Below are 8,665 nucleotides of genomic sequence, written 5' to 3'. Positions count from 1 at the left end.
AGCAAACCACCACAAAACCAAAGAAACAATAAAGACAAACAAGAAAAGGTATAAGCAAGGAAAGGTAATTGCAAAAGGAATACTATATGTAAGACAAACTCAAAGAGTAAGAATGAAAGACAATCAAGAAAATAAAGAACTCAATGAGAAAAGTAGGCACACAAAAGATTACCTAAGGAAAAGCACTAGAGTAGATGAAGAAAACAAAAAAAAAATTTAGCTACTGGAAATTTTTTTTTTTTTATGCAAACTGTGTTTGATATTCACTGATTTAACTGGAACGTTGTAGAGCGAACTGGATTATGAAATTTTTACCACAGAAACTTCAAGATGTTAACTCAAAAATGGCACTGGAATCAATTAAAAACAGTAAGCCAATTGAGAGAAATAAAGTTTTTAAAATCACTGCCAGATTACCGTATTTTTTTCGGCAGGAATGTACACTTTTTTTATTTTATTTATCATTTTTTGTGTACTTCATATTTTTGAATGATTCTTTTTTCTATTCTTTTCTAACACTTTGAATATCTCAAATCCAGAATTTCAGAATTTTACAGTACGTAAATCAGTTGCAATAAGGAAAAACAGTAAGCACTTTTTTCAGAAACAGAGGAATCCTAATAGGAATAAAAAACAGAATGATGAACTAGCAAAGACATAATAGAAAATGATGTATTGGAACTTGTATAGGTCTAGAATACAAGTATGAACTCAATTCTAAAAAGAAAATGCACAAAGGATCAACATCAATTCAGAAAATTATATGACACTAAAGCAAGAAACAATCAAAACAATAAAAGTACTACTAGAAGTAATGACATATATGGAATAACATGACTAAGACAAAACTTAACAAGATTCAAAAATTAAAAGACACAACACAAATTGTAACAAGTGGAAGGAAGCTTAAGGTAAACTCTAGGAAGGATAATGCCATTCCAAAAGAGCAACCATACTCATAAGAATTATGAGTGCCATAAACCTTTCCACAAACACTTGGAGCAAAAGAAAAACAGCAAGAATACTCAATTAAAATTCTAAAACAGAAACTTAAATTGCAAGAAAAATTAAAGAGCTCTTGAAATAAAGTGCACACAACTCAACAATTAAACAAGAATGAACCTAAGACTCATGATACCACATGATGTGATTCCAATAGCCACATAGAACAAGATTCTTGACACTTTGAGGAATCACCTTGAGCTGGAAAATGTAGAGGCACTTTCTTAGAAGTTGGATCATAGTTCTAAGATTAAGAACTCACCAAAACAAGTACCAAATCCCAAACTCATTTGGATGAACCAAATATTGTCAAATTGAATCAACAAAGGAGAAGGAAAAGAGCAAACCGAACAGAAATTAAAAAACTAAACAGAAAATAGATGCTGGAAAATTAAAGAAACCGAACAAAAACAACTCAAAACTCAAGGAAAACAAGAACAAATTGAAGAAGAAGAAAGGAAGGAGAAGAGAATGCTCATGAAGATGGAGGAATGGTTGGATGATCACGCCACTAGAAGAATGGATGCTCCTAGATGAGTGTGGAAGCCGCCACTTGAGGAAACCATGGTCCTTCAAGATAAGACTAGAGAAGAAGCTCAAAGCTCTCCAAATGCTCACTCCAAGTTTGAGTATAGTTTCTTTAGATAAAATTCAAATCTGAATTTTACAAAGGAAGCACCTCTATTTATAGCCTAAGGTGCTGAAAAATAGGTGGGAAATTTCAAATAAACTCATTTGAAATTCCCACCAAAAACAAGTCACATGGGAGGTGTGACCTTTTTCTACTATGACACCTCCCAAAAACTACACCTACACCTATCTACTAATACACCCCCCTAAAGGTCCTATTTAAAACCTAAAAGATGCTATAACAAAAGAGGTTTCTAAGGTTTCCCTCTAAGCACCTTCAACTAAAGACACTACAAAAAGAGAAAATAAATGTCCTCTTGCTCCCAAGGCTTTGAACATGCTTCTTGTAATCCTTTGAGGTGGACTTTGACCTCCATGGGCATCCTCCATTTGTGCCTCCACCTCTTCTTGAGCTTGATGAGTGGCCTCCATGTTCTCTTGGGCTTGATCTCCATCACAGTACATTTCACATAAGAAAACAAACACTAAGAGTATAAGGAAATTTTTATGTGGTGTGAGAAAAGAATTGTGTATGGTAGGACTCATGATTTTTTTTTGTAACACAAGTAAATTCTTTCTATTATCATTATGTAGTATTATTGTGAGACAACTTAGTGAAGGTAGTCTGATAGGTGTAATAGATCTATGACATTGTAATGTTAATGTCAATAACTTTATGATAAGAGAGGTAGTCATCTGGTTTAGGGTTTAGGCGTGAATCTAATAGAAGTTTAATGAATAAAATAATTTTAATATGTAATTTTCATAATAAATTAATATATAATTGAATATCAAATTTTACATGAAAAAACTTAAATATTATCATTTATACTTTTTAAAGTGTTCTTACTAACAAAGATTTATATATAAATATATAGAATAAGTTCATTTCTAGAGTATTAACGTGGAAGATTTAAATGTTAATTGAAAAGGTTAAAGTTTGCGTAACTTTTTCATTAATTTTTGTAAAACTCAATTTAGATATAATATTTTTACCAGGTTATTTAGATAGTTTCTAACTTATACTATTTAAGAAGCTTGTTTAACCTTATTAGAACCTGTTTGCAAATCAATTTTTTTTTTTTTGAAGTAGATTTTTAAAATATTAACTTCTAATTTTTATATTTAGTCTATTATTATTTTTTAAATATTTCTTAAAACATCCGGTTTTTTTTCAACTAGAGCGAGTTATTATTTATTTAACTTATTTCCCTCCATTTATACGTACTTATTTTGACTTTATTATAATATTTATTACTCCAATACACTAATTGATATAGTATTACTAATATTATTTTTAAAATTTTGATTAAAAATATGTTATGAAATAGTATAAGATTAATAAGATAATATAAAATAAAAGCAGTAATTGAAACTAAAAAAATTGAAATTAAAATAATTAATCTATTAATAAAAATTTAAAGATTTAAAATATATATTTTTAAAAACCAAAACTATAAAATCTCAAAACGTAAAATTTATAAGCTAATTACTTTCATGTTTCAATTTCTAACTAGTTTTTGTGAAACATCACTACTAATAAAAACTAATTTTAGAGACAAAAAATAATTAGTTGCTATAGTTTATAAATTAGAGACTACAGACTTACAAAAATTAGTTTCTATTATTGTTAAATAGTTTCTAAATTGATATCTAATTAGCTATGAAGGTTTTTTCACTAGACTCACTATTAGATTCTTTGGGAGACGACTTGGGGTCATCTGACCACTGTTATACTATCATCTTTCTAGCATTGAACAAATCTACGCTTGATTCATATTAATTTGATAGCAAAACGACTAAAACAACAAATATCAAGAAACCAAGATTTGGAAGAATTATGAAACATGCCAATCATTAGACGATCCTAAAAAGCTAATTTATTTTATTTAAGCAGAAAATTAAACTCAAACAAAGCAAACAAAAGCAAGAGACAAAAATAAATCCTAAACTATAATTCTCCTTCCCCACACTTAAATAAAACATTGTCTTCAATGTAAAAACAGTTAACAAATGTATACGATAAAAGTAAGAGAAGGAATACTCCCTCTTCAAGCTTGAAGGTAATTGGGGGCTTGCAAGGTGATCCTGTCGTCAACTCAAGCATGGAGGAATTGCTTTGTCGCTTCCTTACCCCGCCTATGCAACTGTGCTATCCGCAAGAATGCTCTTAGAACCTTCTTCGGGAACTTCAAACGCAACTTGCAAAACACACAGACGGCGCCTCTAGCGGCCGTTTGCACTCCGACGCTCAAGTTAGGTCACAAAACCACCAACAAAAGTGTCACTGAATCTCTCTCTGATTCTCTTTTTTTTCTCTCTCTGTGTTTGTGCCTAACAGAATTCTGTTACGCTATCCTCTGCGTGTGTCAGAATTCTGTTACACTATTGTGCGAAAACGTACCAAAATGAGTAAAAACGTGGGTGTGTACCTTTCACGACGCGGAGTGCACCTTTATCTTGGCCACGCCTCTCTCAGATGGTGACACATGGAGGCATGCAACTCACATCTAACCGTACACGTGCCACTACCTGAAGGGCTCTAGCGCATCTCTTTGTGCGCCTAAGTTATTCCCTTGCGGAGTAACTTAGCGCGTTTCTTCCATCTGGGTGAATCGCACACTCCCAGGAGAACGCTAGGTGTGGCTGGACTAGGCACACTCACCAAGCATTGCTCTCTGCATAAACGATTTCCCCTTCACGATGTCATGCACGTAATGGGTTAAGAGAGTCACCAATCACTGACCGGTTTACTAACTCCCTCAGGCCACTCTCGGGCACGATTCTACCGGCGAGCAGCTCCTCTTTCTCTGAGATATGATCATGCGAGGTCCATGCGTAACGCTCTCGCTGGGAATCTCAGTCCCAGTTTAACTGCGTGTAACACGAAACCCCGATGACCATGCACCCGATGACTGATCGGTGCTCTATTGCTTCTCGCGTTCTCCTCCCAGGTGTTTATCTTGGAACTGATCTGTCGGTGGCCACTCGGTTACTACCCACCGATCACCGTTCTGGGTGATCTCCTCCCTGATTTCTCTGCCACCTGATCCACGTGTCACCCTGCGAGTGGTCCACGTGGTTATCTGCTGCTGACGTCATCGACTACCGATGACCGACCGGATCACAAGCCCCCCAGTCTCGAGCTGTGAACTCGTTCTCATCGAAGAGACTAAGTGGTTGCGCCTTCGGTCCACGTGGCAAGTGGGGCCACATCACGTGCCACCTAACGTTATGATTTCCTCCCTTAGTCTCGCGACACGTGGACGCATCAACGGTCAGCGTGGAGTGTCGCTAATGCTTCCCTTATTCAAATAGGCGCGCGCCTTCACTGTTTCATTATCTTCTTCAATACTCCAACTCTCAGACTTACTTCAAATCTCCTCTCTGCGCGCCCAACTTTCTTCAAGCTTTCTACCTCAAAACCTTCCGCGATCATCTAAAGGTATGACTTTTCTTCTTCCTTGATCCATTTAGGTTCTTTTCACCGATTGCATTCACCCTTTTCACTACCATGCATTCATCTTTTCTGTTTTTCTTCTTCTCAACCCGCGCTAGGGTTTTTTGCGTTTCTCACTTCGCTCTCTACTTCTCCCTCTTCCTCTTCTTCGCCTGGACCTTTCTTTCTTCTTCCCTTCCTCTGTTTTTCACCGAACCATTCATCATTCCCTCTTCTTCCGTTCATCTGACTTTTTGCTTTCCTCCATTGCAGTTATCTCGCAATGGCTCGCTTGAAGCAAACTACTCGCATCGTCGCCTCATCCTCTGGTGCACAGCCTTCAGCAAGTGCACCAGCGTCACCTCCACCTGATGCAACTTCCTATCAGGACAACGCCAGGGTCCATGACTGGGCTCCCCTGGCATTGCTGGCCAAAACTTCCACTCAACTACCGAAAGGCCACCTCAAAACCCTTATGAGCAACGACCCTTATGAGCCCTTCTGCGCCATCGACAGGGAGAATGATTTCAACGTGCGTATACGCATTCCTCCTCGAGGGATGCCAATCTGCGCGGACGATAGGGCTACCAATGGGGTGCCCTTCACCTTCATATACTCCGCCATCTTCAAAAGGTTGAAGCTGCGCTTGCCCTTCACCTTCTTTGAGAAGGAGCTGATGATGGAGTTGAACGTCGCCCCTTGCCAACTCCATCCGAATGCCTGGGCTTTCATACGGGCATTCGAGATCCTCTGCAACTACTTTGGGCATAACGCCTCTGTAGACGTCTTCCTACATTTCTTCGAGGCGAAGAACCCTTGGGATAGGTCCTGGGTCAGCCTGAATGGAGTTGCTGGACGAGTGATCTTGGGCCTGTACCAGCAATCGTTTAAAGATTGGAAGGGCAGGTTCTACATGATATCTGCTACCTAGCAAAGCCCAACGCTGCTCGAGGGGTTTCCCCTTTATTGGGTTCCTGGAGTCGAGTTTAAGAAGCCCCGGGGCCTTGAAGCCATGGCTCCCTACGAGCGCGAGCTGTGTAGGTTGCTCCTAGGGGCAAAATATAACTCGGCCCTTCTCATCAAACACGAGTTTGATGTGGTGTCTCTGAAAAAGTACATAGGTAGGCTCTTCTTCTTGCACCTCTTAGAATACTTGCACACTCTCATGCATACTTGCATAACATTTTATCCACTTGCATAATTATGCCATCTAACTCTTCTTTTTACCCTTATTGTAGACATGACTTCAGGGAAAGATAGGAGGAGGGCACTACTGGAGCTTGCCCGGACCAGGGGTGCCAAGGAGACTGGTTCTTCCTCCTCTACCACCGAGCCCATCGCGGCTCCACCTCTTTCGGTCGCGCCAGCTGAAGGCCCCGAGCCAGAGAAGAAGAGAAGAAGGCTAGCAAAGGCCTTTCCCGCAACTGTTGCGGCCGCTGCTGGTCCTACCCCCTCAACCGAGGAGGAGAGTTCTGGCTCTCCTCTTATACATCGCAAGAGGAAACACCAAGAGGTTGGGGGGGCTTCATCCCTTAGGCCTGGGGAAATCGAAGTGGTGCAGATCGAGGAGGGTTCACCCCCACCTCCTCCTACTCAACCTGCCCCAGCACCAACTTCCTCCCCCTCCCCTCAGCGCCTACCATCTCCAACGCCCCAACTTCCGTCTCCAGCATCACTTCCACCCCCACCCCCAGCGGGCCAAGCTATTGGTCAACCCACTCCACCTGCTGGGAGTGATTCTGCCCACTCGGGGGGTTTCCCAAGACTTCCTGCATCACCACCACCGCCAACCTCTGCTGCTACTGCTGAAGGTGGTGAGGCCAACTCGCAGCCAAGCAGCTCTGGTGCTAGCAATGAAAACTTCAGTCGAGTCATTGCCTTGGTTCAACATTTCATACGCAGCCGGGAGCTTCTCGAATGGAGTGGGCAAGAGGTGGACATGCACTTGGCCAAGCAGATAGTGTTTTCCCTAGAGTTTTCCACCCAGCACCGCAAGCACCTGGTCCTGGAGAAGAGGGTCAAGGAGCTTGAGCATGACAAGGAGTCACTGCAGAGTAACTTTGAGGCTGCCCAAGGGTCCATAGCCCTGATGAGGGATACGGTGGAAAAATCCAGGAAAGAGTACCTATCGCAGGTCCAGGAGACCATCAAGACTAAGATCTTAATGGGGCAAGCTGTCAATACTCTGGACAGCGAAGTGGTGGAGCTGAGGAGCAAGATAATCAACCTAGAGGCTGAGACTTCCTCCCTACGCCAACTGAACTCACAACTAGCGGGGGATCTCAAGTCTACCAAGGAGGAGGCCACTGATGGGGGGAAGAAACTTGAGAAGGCAGTGAGCGAGCTCTCTGCAGTTAAGGTCGAGCTTGCCGAAGCAAAGGGCAAATTGGAAGAAGCTGCCTCTTCCATTGCTTCCCTCACCACTGAGAAGAACGCCTTGGAGACTTCAAAGCAAGAGCTCGAAGCTGAGAACGCCGAACTTATGAACGTGGGTGCTGACGCCCTTGCTGATGGGTTCGAGCTGGCATTCGAGCATATTCGTTGCGTTCTTCCAGATTTGGACCTTACGCAGTTCAGCATCTACCACAAAGTGGTAGATGGCAAGCTGATTCCTCCTTCTTGAGTTTTCTTCTCGTAATTTCATATTTCTGCACAATTCTTGTACTTGAAACTTGTATAGACCTTGGTGTGAATATATACTTGCTTCAGCTATATGTTTCTTCTCTCGTATCTTCTTAAGCTTCATCTTTTTTTTTCACACAACTAACTGTTAACTAGCTTAGGTTTAGCGCGATCTGTACTCTTTGATCTTGGCCTCTACCTTGATCACGACTAACAACTCCCTTAGCTTTGTCTTTAACAGTTCTTATGCACAGCTTCGTACTAGATGACTGACTAGGCATAGTCTGTCTGCTTCGGCTTGTTGTGTAAGAACTTGTTTGGAAAAGCTTCCTCCGATAAGGCACTACCCACTAGCATATCCACCAACAACTCATCAGTCATCGTTCTTCGGTCTTCACCTTGCTTCTCTGTCGCTCTAACGCTAAGTGCATAGAGGACTTTGACACCAATCGTCAGAGGTGATGCCTTGTTTTGGGGGAAGAAGAGTGTTTCTCGATAGCCCCTCTTACCTTCCCCAAGGTCATCAACCTTGGACGGATCGGGTCGTTCTTTCCCTGCCTCACTCCTGGGCTGAGAAGGGTTTAAACTAAGAGCTTTACTGGGCCAACATTGGTATATGCCAAGTGGGTAAGGACGTTTGTCGAAATCCTTCCTTTCCCTCTCTTGGTCTTACTAGCACCCCTGGCTTTTCAAACCCTAGTTGCCTGCACTCACGCCTGGGGTGAGGAGGACTTAGATTAGCGCCCATACTCGCGCCTAGGGTGAATAAGGCGTAACCGATCACCTGCACTCGCACCTGGGGCGAGGAGGATTTTACCTTGAAAACTCTCGCACACTTGATATGCTGATAATCTCTTCATTGGGTGGCCTCGTTAAAAACCCTCCTTAGGGAAAAGAGTGCCCCCTTATCTGTTCAACTGTTTTCAGTATATACATTGAGTGTATCTTTAGCGCGAGAACGCAACTACTTTA

This window comes from Phaseolus vulgaris, chromosome 11 (genome assembly GCF_051622355.1).
Source record: "Phaseolus vulgaris cultivar YP4 chromosome 11, ASM5162235v1, whole genome shotgun sequence".
NCBI classification, from domain to species: Eukaryota; Viridiplantae; Streptophyta; class Magnoliopsida; order Fabales; family Fabaceae; genus Phaseolus; species Phaseolus vulgaris.
This window is presented reverse-complemented; position numbering follows the sequence as displayed.